The following is a 14,247-nucleotide window of genomic DNA, read 5'->3' on the forward strand; positions in this document are numbered from 1 at the left end:
GGGGATGGATTTGGTATTTACCCCCTGTTGCATGAAATTTCAAATGCTGACAGCAGCAGGAGGAGGAAAAGCTAAACATGGTGGCATTTATGAGAAAAATCTGTTGACTATAGTTGTAATTAAGAGGAGATACTGGGGGAGGTTTGCTGGACCTTACGTGAATGCTGACCAGGTACCAAAGTAACTCTATCCTAAACACAGACAATTTAAGTCATCCTATTTATAATCAGGAAACCTGTCTGTTTCATGTGCTACCCCAACAGGGACCATCTCCACGTCTTTGTAGACCAACATTGTGATAAAGGGAGAACAGAACTCCAGCACCTCTAAACCTCTCTGCCTGCTGGTAACAGATGCGTTTTAATAATTGCCATCCAGAGAAGACGTTCGTTTCTTGGCTGACTAATCAGGAGATCCAGCAGTTGGAATCCCACCCAGGCAGGAATTCTGCAGGGGGAGACAGCAGCGGTACTTGGAAATGGGGTAGTCACAGTACCTCTCACATTATTCTGAGCAGATCACTTTCAAGTTTCCTATACTTTGTGCTGCCCTGTTCCCACTTTTATTTCACAATTTTTGGGAAAAGTCTATGAGGCCCCAATCTTATCCCAGACAATCGCTCCCCAAACTGTCCTTCCCTCCCTAAACCTGGGGCCACTGATGCCCCACCAACAGGCTCAGCCCATGCTGGTTCTCAGACCAACCTCTGGATTATTTAAGCAACTTAAACCCCAAACCTACACATCTAGTGTGTAACTCAGGATTTGGTGAGTGAGCCGTGACCCAGATTCCCGACTGCCATGTTACACCCTTAAATGCCCTTATTACAAATTTGGCCTAGAATGAGGTATCCCAGAGCTATCCACAGAGATCCTGAATTCACAATAATAGCTCTTCTCCCCTGAGAGTTTATGGCCTGGGCACTTCTTTTATCCTCACCTCAGTCCTTGAGGTGGGCACTTTTACCATCTTCATCTTAAAGGTGAGGATTCTGGGACCCAAGAAAGAATACATAGCTTCCCCAAGTGAATGTCAAGCTGGCATCGGAAGATGAGCATTCTTGAAATGACAGTCTATGGGCTATGATTCTACCTCAGGGCTTATAGTCACAGTCTGAGCCTTAGTTTTGACACCTGTTCTGAGCTTCTACCTGGTCATCTGTCTAATCCCACCTATTATTAGGTTCCTCTTTGGTGACTGAATTGGCCTGGCCCCAGCCAATACCCAGCACACCGGTTTCATCTTGCCGGGTCTTCTATACATTGTTCCCTGGAATTTCCTATTGCAATTTTCTCCTCCTCTAGGGACACCTGCCTGCTTTGTGGGCCTCCAATGCCACCTGTGTGCCTTTCATCACTGGAAGAGATCCCTGGACGCAGAAGAGAGCAGTCTTATAATGTTCCTCGCTTTTTTCCTGAAACCTCAGTTGTTAGCCAATCTGTCTTTGTGTGTGCCAGCCCCCGCCTGGGCAAAGCTGGGGCTACAGCCCAACCCCATTCTCTATCGTCTCTCTGAGAAATTACAGCCATACCTCACATATTCAAAGATCTAGTCACAGGCATCTGTTGTGCTGGAAGCTAGGTTTCCCATTAAAATATAGCAGAATTGGTAGGAGATAAACTGTAAGAAATGAAGAGGGAGGCTGAAAGTTCATTCTTGGTGCTGAAATGTGCAATTTGCAGGGATGGTAAATGAAGCAATGAGGTCAGGACATATAACATGTTTGCTTAAGGGCACTGTTTTGGCTACTACCAGAGGAGTAATAGAGATGGAAAAGAGGATTTAATATGGGCGATATTACGGAGGTGAAAATCAATAGATCTTGGCACCTAATTGGGTATAAGAAGTAAGATTTAAGTATCTGTACATCTATTCTCTCGCTCATCTAAGTCCAAATTATGGTGTTATGGTGTTATCTGGAATTCTTCTTTATTACTCAGTCATCGCAAATACAATAGGCACACAAAAAATAAATTTGTTAAACTGAATAAAATTAACACACACAATGCTAATAGATGTTGAGTGGTGGGAAGAATCAGGATCCGTGTCCAGTTCCTTTAACTCTAACGCCTCCCCTGCAGCTTGCTGAACATCCCCACCCCCGAATAATGCAGTTACAGGAGGCAAGACAAGGGATTTTGCAAGGAGGGGAGGTCAATGAATGGTTTTAAATGCCAGAGAAATTTAAGGAGAATATCATAAATGGATACTAAAGTTGGGAGTTAATGAAAAGGTGAACTCAGAAGTCAGAGTGTAAAGATTTCAAGGATTAGAATACTAGGGAATGAAGATGAGAAACTGAAGGCATGAAGATAAACTACTCTTTAGCTTCTTGGTAAAAGGAAGGAAAGAGGTGAGATATACTGGGAATACTTAGTGAGGTTACTGCTGGCTCTATTTTCTAATTTTGTGAAATCTTAACATACCTAGAACACCCAATGCTCTTTCAGAGGAAGTCCTTGGTCATCAGTTGCCTTACTTAGAATCATGTGGTCTCCCCATCAGGTTGATAGGACCAGCGGTAGGCCACTGGTAGGAGTCAGCCATTACTGTGCTAACCGACAACCAATGGGGTGGCCTGTCCCACAGATGCCGTGTGTACCGACTGCTGGTAGGCCATCCACTCATTCTTCATGTCAAAGAGTTAGGACCAAAGACACCAGAAAAAGACTCAGGTAGCGGTGGGAACAGTAGAGGTACAGACAGAAAACGCAGATCACTTTGTCACCTGAAGTCACTTGGAGCAGAGGAAAATGGATATCTTCCCTAAGAAACAAGATGACAAGAAGCTGAAAGCTTCATAGTGTCTTTTGTTAAATATATTTTTATTTTCAATTACAGTTGACATACAACATTATATTAGTTTCAGGGCCACATAGTGATTAGACATTTATATGACTTACAAAGTGGTCACCCCAATAAGTCTAGTATCCATCTGATACCACACATAGTTATTACAATATTAATGATAATATTATTGATTGAAAGACACACATAGACAAAGTATAGGGATGGAAAAAGATATTGCATGCAAATGGAAACCAAAAAAAAGCTGAGGTAATAATACTTGTATCAGACAAAATAGACTTTAAAACAAAGACTATAACAAGAGATAAAGAAAGATCCAGCAATTCCACTTCTGGGTATTTATCCAAAGAAACCCAAAACACTAATTTAAAAAGACATATTCATCCCTATGTTCATGCAGCATTATTTACAAAAGCCAAGACATGGAAGCAACCTATGTGTCTGTTGATAGACGAATGGGTAAAGAAGATGTGGTACATTTATACAATGGAATATTGCTCAGCCACAAAAAAGAGTGAAATCTTGCCATTTATGACAACACGATTGGAACTAGAGGGTATTATACTAAGTGATATACATTAGACATAGTATCTTGAACAACGTTTTATTTTACACAGAGCCTTGCTGGGAATGGCTGAGCTCTTATCTTCCTTACTTCCCCTTGTATCCTTATGAAAAAACAAAACAGTTCAATGAATGACTTAAAAGAACGCAAACACAATTCTGTTTCTTACAACCTGAAAGAATGTAACCAACACATTGGGTAAACCTGGAAGGCAGAGAAAGGTGGGAGTATTGGCATCCTTACAAAAAGTAATCGTAGAAAATTCTCTTGGTGCCTGGTCTTTAAAGAAGAGTCTCTAATGGGCACAGGCTCAGTGGTCCCATCTTTAGAAAAAGAACAGAAAATTTATGTTTACTCACCTACTGTCTGGAATAGCGCCCCCACCCTATGGAGTAGCTTTAACTTAAATGAACTAAGACTACAGACAGCCTAAAAGTACAACCTCAGTGCCTTGCAGTCTTTTATAAAAATAGCAGGTTGAATCTCTCCGTATGACAATTGGAAAGATAAGTTAATGAAAAGTCAGTACTTGAGAGAGAAAAATCAGAGAACTCTAGAACTGAAAGATACCTTGGCACCTAATGGGCTGAATGCCACCCACCCCCATTCATTTGTTAAAATCCTAATGCCCAGGACCTCAGAAGGTGACTGTAATTGGAGCTAGGGCCTGTAAAGAGGTGCTTAAGGAAAATGAAGTCATATGCATGGGCACTAATCCAATGTGACTGGTGTCCTAATAAGAGGAGATTAGGACACAGACGTGCACAGAGGGAAGACCATGTGAGGACACAGGGAGAAGACAGCCATCTTTTTTCTGTTGTTTCAGAAAAAAACAAACCTGCCGACACCTTGATCTTGGACTTTTAGCCTCTGGAACTGTGAGGGTATAATTTTCTGTTGTTTAAGCCACCCAGTCTGTGCTAATTTATTATAGTCAACTTAGAAAACCATCCAGTCTAACTCTTTCACTTTACTCCTCAAGAATCTGAGGTCCAGCATCACACAGCTTGTATCAGTGCTAGGTCCAGACCCCAGGGGTCCTCAACCTCAACCCAGAGGCCTTCATATCTACCGCACCCCTGAATTTGACTTGTGTGGATTTCCAGAAATGAGAGGGAAGGATGATGGAAAGAGCAATGACAGAATTGGAATCTAGTCCCTCATGTGAAAGGAATGGATAGGAAAATGACTTGCTGATTTAATAGCTTCTTATAAAATCCTATGACTCTTGGGCTACCTTATTAATGATTTTGTGATGTTTTGCATTCTTATTCCCATTCCTAGCTTTGTTTCTAAGTGGGAAAAATGGTTGTAGACATTCCAAAGTGACTTCAGCATGATTTTCAAATATGTTAAACTATGTTGGACTAATGAGCCTAAACTTAACCAAGGGGATCTTATTCTTTCCTTTGGTATTTATAGCTCTGATTTCTTGATTGTCTTCCAGAACCTCCTTTGATCAGAGAAATCTAGGGCAGCTGGGGAATTCATGGTGGGGGAGTTTAAGTAATTTGTAATTAAATTTTTTGGTTTTTAGTTTTAGTTTCTGTTGGTTTTTTCTGAGCATGTGTACCTTTTAGGTTTTTTGTTTATTTGTTTTTAACACTAGGGCCTCAGAATGCCAAACTAATTTTCTCTCTCAATCCCCTGTTGGTTTCAGATGACAAGCTTTTAAAAGCATAGCTCTGTTAGTTTTAGGGAGCCTTAAGGCTCATTGTCCTGTAGCCTTCCTGTCCCCTGCTATACTCTCGTTGTTGTCATATCCTAGGGTGTTCTAAATCTCTGATTTCCCTCTTTGAGTGGTTGTCTCCCATTTATTTTACTTAGAGATAAGGCAAAGCTTTTGAATTTGAATGAAGCATGGCTAACTGAGCTTAGTCTGTTGGGAAGTATCTGGATAATCCTGAGGTCGTAAAGAAAGGGGGAAATGCCTAGAGACTATTTCTCAGAAAACCCCTCGTTTACTCCACAATTCTATAGGTGAAATTCAAGCTTCCCCACTTGGTTTCCACTGAACAGTGTGATTGACACAGAGCCAAGCATTGTGCTGTGAACTTGGTGGCTTGTGACCTAACTGCCTGTCACAAACACTGACATACATGGCTGAGACTACCGATCCAGTCTACACAGACCATCTGCGACTATTCTGCTTGGGACGGCTCCGGCTCAGAACCTGGTGGCCATGAAAACTGCACTTCACATTCACTTTTAGCACATGGAGAAGAAATAAAATAAGCCTGATTAATACAGTCCAACAAATAACACAAAAGGTAGTCTCACTAAAAAAGAGGATCTAAACCAAAACATTCTAATCAAGGCTTTTATGTTGGTACCATAAAATAGTTTCGCTGCCAAAAAAAACCCCCCACAAAAATACAAAACAAACAAACAAACAAAACAACAACAAAAACCGAAGTGCATTGTGGAACAAAATACTAGTTTTAATTATTTGTTTTTAACAAACCTTTCAGCATGTTTTAAGTTCTGGTCCCTGAAATTTTTTCTTAGTTATGTGGTTACCAGTAAATGATACATGAATTAATAATGTTAAGCTTTTCAAATTAGCTGTTTAACAATGGTAAACAAATGCACTTTGTTCCAATTAAAAATAGAAACTCTTCCTATTGAATTTCTTTTACGTTAACTCTGTCCAGATGCAATAACAATCCCCACCACTTAATTCCTTATTAATCTACTGCTTTCCCCCCGGTAAAGTGATGTTATAAATTAAAGGAAGAAACTGCCTTCCTTGGATTTTATTAATCACAGGCCTTTCAGGGAAGACAGGCACAAGTTCTTGTTGCTTCCATTTGCAATCACTTAAGCCTCTTTGGAGAAGTTTCTTTAATGCGTGGCTCAACTTTTTGGAACTCTGGAGAACTCTGGAGAGCACAAGTGATAAATAGTTTGGAAATGAAGATCAAAAAGAAAGCATTAGGAGAACTGGGAATGTTTAGTCTAGAGAAAAGGAGAATGAGTAGAGACATACTTTTCCTAACTGTCATAAACAGGATGAAAGCAATTCTTCTTTTTCACCGCAGAGTAAGGAAGAACAAGTGGACATAGACAGAAGCCAAGGATTTAACTTTAACTAACAAAATTTCATATATATATATATATATATATATATATACACCCAAAAAATGTATACACATTCTAGGAAAGGAAAAAACTATTCAAATTGTAATACTCAATATATACTGATAACAAAAGATGAATGCAAGTCATTTGCACCCTGGAATATGAATGGAATGCTTAGGAACTCAGGAAATGACCTTAGAATAATTTCAAAATGCTATGCTACAGGTCAAGTCAATCTGGAGTTTAAGAATGTAGCAATACCCATCCAGGGGAGTGAAGAATTCATGTTATAACACAGAGTCAAAAATACTTTCTGTTGATAATTGCAATCATAATTGTGTTTACTTCTAACAAGAATTTCACATTCATCACACATTAATCAAATGTCTATTCAACTTCAAGCACTGGGGAATTCACTAACATTTACAGCATGCTTGCTCTGTGGGCACTGCTCTAAGTGCTTTACACATAGGAATTAATTCAATCCTCACAATAGCCATCTGAAGTAGGTGCTATTCTTCTTTTTTTATTTATGCAAAAGAGAAAACTAAGGCACAAAAAAAAAAAAGAATTTAATTATTTGCCCAAAGTTACACCTTAATGTTACAAATGGAAGAGTCTGGATTTGAACCTGTAGCCATTGGGATTCTCTGAGAAGCAAGCACTAAGGTGATATGCATGAGATTTACTGGGAGAAATACCCATGAAGGATAAAGGGGAAGAAGCAGGAACACCGGGTAGGGAAAGGCTTCAGACCAAGATGCAGGTGTGATATCTGTGAAAGGAGAGAAGGAAGGAAGTTGCTGGATAAGAAAAGCCTCAGACTCTGCAGATCTGAGAAAATCTTGGCCAGGCTGATGGATGGGGGGCTTCTGGGTCAACACTGGAAGAACCCCTCATAGAGCATGAACCTAGTACTAGTACCTCCATGTTGCTCGCTCATTGACTTAGGGAGAGTCTAAGAGAAGTGCGGTCTGCCACAAATGCCATGGGGATCCAAGGCAGCTGTTGGGGCCAGTGCCCCCTAGAGTAGGCCCTTTTGAAGGGAGACCTGTGGGGAGCACTTCAGAGCTCAAGCTGTCTGGCATGAGTTCCTGCTCTGAATAGTTCTGTTACGCTACACTCGTGGGCCTCATACTTTGAGAGAGTATGCAGTGAAAGGTGTATCCCTGTAGCAATGAAAGGCCTGAGTAGGAAAAGGGGACACTTCATTACAAAGCTCTGGGGGCCTTATTCACACAGAGCACAGTGTCAGCAGTGTCCCAAGTTGTACAAAGCAATGACTCTGGTAGTGAAGTGCTGGAGAGTCATCGTCCAATCCAAACATACTTGTAGGTTTTGCTCTGGGACAGACACCTTCATCCCATAAAACCTCACAAAGCATTACAGCCAATATTTAAATAGTTATTTAACTGTCATTGAATACAAGGAACTATGTTAAGTGCAATGGGAAATGCTAAGCTCTAAGAGCCTTAACCTTTCCCTCCAGTGGTTTACCCAATAGGGAAGATGTCATTAATATAAATAACCATGCACATATAAGGACATGTAAAAAGTGCCACACAAGACACAGATATGGTGCTAGGGAATTTTAGAGAAAACAGAGACTACTTCCCATTGGAAAGACTAGGGAAGATTTCATGAAGGAAAAAGCAATGGTACTACTTCCTCAAATGCAAACATGGTGGCTGGGAGAATCTTAACATTCACTCCAATGGGAGAAAGTAACAAAAGCCTGCCACAGAAATAGGATGCCAAATATTAAATGAAAATATCATGATTCTCAAAAGATATGAGAACTATCTAAAGTCCAGACCCCAAGGAAGCTAGAACTATATCCATCTCTTTGTATTAGAATAAACAAAGTCTGATTTCTATCTGTGTTCATTTTTTAGGGTTGTCATAACAAAGTACACAATCTGGGTGGCTTAAAACAACAGAAATGTATTGTTCCACAGTTATGGAGACTGGCAGTCCAAGGTCGAGGTGGCAGCAGGGCCATGTTTTCCCGCCAAGCCTCTAGGGGAGAATCCTTTCTTGCCTTTTCCAGCTTCTCATAGTCCTCGGGCTTCCTCCATTTTGACCTCAACTTAGTGAATCATAAAGACAACATCCCTATTTCCGAATAAGGTCACACTCTGAGATACCGGAAGTAGGACTTCAACACATCTTTTGGGGAGACACTGTGAAACCCATAACATCGCCCTATTAATTACATCTTGAAATTATTCTTTGCTGTCTTCTGAAATTTAATTTTACATGAGCAATAATTTTTCCTCAGCTTTCTAGGTAGGTACTAAGAATTGTGCAAAGAAAACAAGCTTAAAGCCCAAAGTGTTTATATTATTAAATTAGTATATTTTTACGCATCAAAATATAATATGGAGATCTCTGAATAAATTTCTAGAATAATAAAAATATTTTTTAAACAGTTGACAAAAATGTTCATTTTTAATGAACTGCTTCTTGGTTTTCCTGAACCAATCTGTTAAAGTGTACTGTAATTTCAGGGCAGATTTTTCACACGGAAAAAGTAAGAGGTGAATTGCTAACTCCAGGTTCAGACTCCTTCAGATTACTAGAATCTGCCCCTTTGTTCCTGAAAACAGAAACAATGAAACATCTTTCACTCTACTCCGCAGAAAGAGAAGTAAATCTATCTAGATGCAGTTGGAACAAGCTCATCAAGTAGTCGAAATAGAGAGATGTCTGCATTTGGCAGATTGTATTATTCAAAGATGGCCACAAAAAAAATATAAAATATATTCCATTGCACATGCTCTACTTATAATGTGACATTAGCACTCCTCCATTGAAAGGTGGTGTCTATGTTCTCTCCCCTTGAAAATGGACAAGATTTAGTGACTGGTTGCTAATGAACAAAATGCCCTGGAAGCAAAGATGAGTGTCTTCCAAGACAAGGTCATGAAAAATCATACAGTTCTGTCTTGGTTTTCACTCCCCCTCCCTCTCTCTTTCTCCTTTCATCTCTCTCTGTCTCTCTGTCTTTTTGTCTCTGTCTCTGTCTATCTCTCTTTCTCTTTTCTTTCCTTTGTCTTCCTCTTCCTCTCCCTCTTTCCCCCTCTCTCCCAAGACACTTACCTTTGGAATCCAGCCACTATATTGTAAACCACATTTCAGAATTCAGGCCACAAGGAGAGGCCACATGTGAGTGTTTGTCCCAGCCAATTTCATGGCCATCAGCCACCATCCACCTCCAGAAAAGTTGCATGAACAAGTCTTCAGATTATTCTAACTGAAGCCCAGACATCACAGAACAGAGACAAGCTGTCCCATCTATTTTTTTTTTTTTTTTTTTTGGATACATTCTTGTCCAACGGAATCCATAAACATAATAAAAGATTGCTTTATGCCACTAAGTTTTGGGGTAATATATTACACAGCCATAGTTACTGGAATACCATATATTCAGCAAAACAAGTTGTGAAACTAGAGTCTCAGGTGACATATCTGTTACTATCGCTAGAACTTTATCCAGGCCTCTGAGAAAGATAATCTTTTAGAAGCAAATAGGAAGGAGTACTAAAGTTGAAAGGCCCTTAAAATCTATGAAGTTCAGGCTGCTAATATTCTAAAGCATTTAATACAAGATGCCTCTCAACTCAGGGTCCTGTGGCCTGGCTACTGCTTCTTATTCTGTGATTGACAGACAAACATTTAGTGCCCTTGAAACTAAGATGACAGTCAATATCAGTTTCACCTCAGGCAACCACATGTAGAATATTGATTAATCATTTTTACAAAGAGAACAGCTTGCTGAAGGTGACTATAATTTTTAGAATTTCAAACTTGCTGGGATAACTAATATAACCTGTATTACTATTAAGAAAAGGCTCCCTCCCTCCTTTCTTCCTTTCTTTCTTCTCCATCCCCCCATCCTCCCTTATTTACTTTCTTTATTTCTTTTTGAGTGGTATTTATCTGTACACGAATGAAAAAGATAGACACACCAAAAAAAAAAAAATCTAAGGGAGAAGGAATAAACTTATGTTTTATTAAAGTTGGTATAAATGTATTATCTAGTTTAAATATCAATTACATGTGGGTCGTAGATTGCCCCCCTTCCTACCTGGGTATTATTGATGTTTTCATTTGAAAAGAACACATTCACCTTAAACTCTCATTTGAAATGTGTAAAACCTCCTAATTAAATGCAGTGACTCATCAATAAGGAATTCAATAGTAATTTTAAATTGATGAACTTGACATCTTACAAGGTCACCACTGAAGAACCATAGAATGATAAATCTTTAAAAATGAATAAGAACTCAAAGATTATCTAATTAACAAACACCTTTATTTTACTAGCCACCGAAGTGAAGTTTCCTGCTTGCTAATATCAAACTGTCTTTAAAATCTGTATCTATCTAGCCCACCAGCCTCACCCCCTGCATTGGTCTTTGGGAACTTGGTGGGGACAAATGCCTCAGCTTAGAAAATGGGATTCAGATTGTAAACAGGACATACTGGTGGTGGTGGGATGTTGGAAAGAGATCAGAGATGGGGATGGAAAGTTAACAGTGTGACTATTCACCCGTTTAATTTTTTTGTAGCAGTGTTTAACTTTTTGTTCCATTTGAACCTCCTAATTACACTTAAAGAAAGCACCAACTTTTATATTAACTGTATCCAAACTGCAGCATAAATGTACAAATTTCTGTATACATTAGTTCCCATTATATTTCCTTGCATATGTTGCCCAGTAGGACCTTCCCAGATTCAAGTCTTGCTCTTATTTTGTGACAGAATCATGATTTTAAAAGCACACTATTAACCTGGCAGAAGTTTTTTAATAACTGTTCTGAAAATGTATTCCTTCTGCCTCACATTTTACTGGTTTTATCCTTTTTTGTGTCTCTGTTTCCTCAGCTAAGTAAGTTTATATTTCATCACTCTTCAAAATTAGAGCCATTTCATTTGAGAAAAAAAAAAAAAAAGTTATTTTACTTTCAGATGTTTCCCAAGGTGGGTGGGGTCTGGAGTATAAGGAATGTGCTTCCTCCTTTACGTTGGATTAAGCTTTGAAAAAGCTTTAGCAAGTTTTAGATGTTTGTCTGATTAAGAGCTGCTATAAGTAATAAGTAGGCAAAAAGAAACTGAAGCTATGCTTCAGTTATGAATACAAGTGTTCCAGATCCTTCCTTACATCTCTGCTCAGTGATGTTAGGAATTACAGAAAATAAATTGCAACCCTCATACTGAGATTTCACATTTGCATTACAGAAGTCAAAAGATTTGTCTTAGAATACAAGTGTCCATCTTAAACGTTTCTGAGGTATAAGAGGGCTGCTTTCACTTGGGTTGAATTATCTATCAACCCTTGGGTAGAATAATCAGCTCTCAAACAAAAACTCTTGTTTGGCCCCACAATACCCTTCCAGCTGTTGCATCATTTCTCTTCTCTATTTCCTAGCAAAATTCTCAACAATCTCTATCCACTTCTTCACCCACGAGGATTCTTTCTAAGATATTTTTGTCTACATCCCGAATAATTTGCATATTGCCAAATCCAAGACTCTTCTCAAAGTCCTCCTCTTATTCAACTCCTTCCTGAGTGTTGTTGACCACAGCTGACCACTTCCTGCACCGGAACTTGGTCTACAGTTACCTGGTTTTCCTCAGACCTCTCTGGCAAGTCTTCATGTTTTCTTTGAAGGGTATCTCCTCTTCAACTTACCCTATAACAAGTTGGAGGGTCCCCAGGGCATAGTTCTAGGCTTTCTCCTCTATCTACATTGTCTCTCTATGAAAATTTTCTTATCCTAAGGCTTGAGATGTAATTGATATACCATGACTCCCAGATTCTCCTTTTCATTCCTGACCTTTCTCCTGAGCTCCAGTCTTAGATATCCAACTTTTCATTATCTCCATTTGGCTCTCTAATAGGTATCTCAAATATAAAATTAATTTTCTTTCTCCCCCAATCTTCCTAATCTTAGAGCATGTCATCATTACCCACCCAGGAGCTCAAGGAGCTTGATTTTTCTTTTCTAATCCATCAGTGAGTTTGGTGGCTCCGTCTTCAAAATATATCTCAAATCCATCCACTCTCATGCCATCTTCATGGCTATCATATTAATCTAAACCACCATCATGACTTATGTGGGTGACTACAATTGCCTCTGGATTTCTCCCTGTTTCCACTTCCCCCCTACCATCCATTTCCACACAGCAAACAGAGAAAAGTTTTAAAAATGTAAAACAGAGCATATCAATTCCATGCTTAAAACCATTCAGGTATTTCCTTTCCAAAAGCACTTAGAGTAGAATACACCTCTTTTCCCCAATTTACAAGACTCCAGTTGACTTGGCCCCTCCATAGTTCCTTGTCAGCTTATGCCATTTTCTCCCTCACTTTCTCTGTCCCAGCCATTTTGGCTGTCTTTTTGCTCCTCCAATATGCCATGATGCTTTCCACCTCATATACAAGGGTCCTTGTATATGCTTTCCCTTCATCCCTTTGCATAGCTGATTCCTTCTTATTTGTCTGGTCTTAATTTATACATTACTATTAGCCCCGTAGATCAAACTTCCCCGATAATTCAGTTCAAAGGAAGTCCTCCCTCTCATCACAGCACCCAGTTCATTTCCATTAAAGCCCTTACTGCAGGTTGTAATTATAGGCTTGTTTGTTTCTCATTTATCATCACCCACAAGAATGTGAGCTCCCTAACAGCAGAGACTTGCTCTGTCTCATTATTAGTGCATCACTGCTGTCTAGAACAATGTCTGTGCACAATAGCTGTTCAATACATATTTGTTGAATAAATGAATCTGTTTCTAGCTTATTCAAGCTGTTTGTTCTTTCTTGATTGCGTATCAATCTACTCCTTGGTAAAGTATCTGAGTAAGGAACATGTTTCATTTTCAATTTGTGTTCAAAGAGGACATAGAACTTTAACAGACTAGAGGGCAATCCTAACTTTTCAATCTTTTAAGCAGTATATCCCTTAATGATGTCACATAATAGAAAGTAAGTTATGAGAGCAATCCGACTTTCACTAGCGAAATTGAATCTTTTCTATTTCCTGTCCCTTTTGTGAATTTCATTTTGTCTGAATTGAGAATGTGGTCATAGCTACGGAAGCTGTTGCTTGTATGTTCTTTTCAATTATTGAAATTCTAGAAATCCTACAAAATTAACATTTTTTGTTTATTTCAAATACATTGATCCCAAGACTATGTGATTCTAACTTCTTATTCTCAAGAATCACAAAATAAAGATGCCGATATGGAATTTATTACAACAATACCTTGGGATGTGAAATTATATCTATAAAACACTGATGTAATGCTATGAGCTCACAATATAAATAGATACTAAACCATCTGTGTTTTGTGACACATTGTATCATTAATTTTTTTCTGTTTAAATCTAAAGTAAAAAACAAAACAAAGTTGCAACTAACAGGTGTGGTGCTTCAAACATTCTCAGCAATCATAAATCCCAACTTGAGGAAATGTCCACAAAAGCTGAAGGTCAAGTTAAAATACCACATTTACCACTCTAGAAAATAGAAAAGAAGTACCTCTAAAACATGTTAGAAAAAATGATGAATTAAACATAAAACTTTGCTGATCAAGATACAAGACTATCTAAAATATTTTATTTTTATTGGAAGAAAAGAAGGGAGAAGGAAGAGCAAGAGAAAGGAAAACAGAGTGTTGAAGAGGTGCCGTGCCTGAGGTAGCTTAGCTGCTTGTCTCAGTCTCTTGGGCTGTGCAATCAAGAAAACGATTGTCAGTATTTATACCATTTATGTGGCATTTCC

This window comes from Rhinolophus sinicus, chromosome 14 (assembly GCF_057876585.1).
Source record: "Rhinolophus sinicus isolate RSI-liver-muscle chromosome 14, RSI-T2T, whole genome shotgun sequence".
Classification (NCBI taxonomy): domain Eukaryota; kingdom Metazoa; phylum Chordata; class Mammalia; order Chiroptera; family Rhinolophidae; genus Rhinolophus; species Rhinolophus sinicus.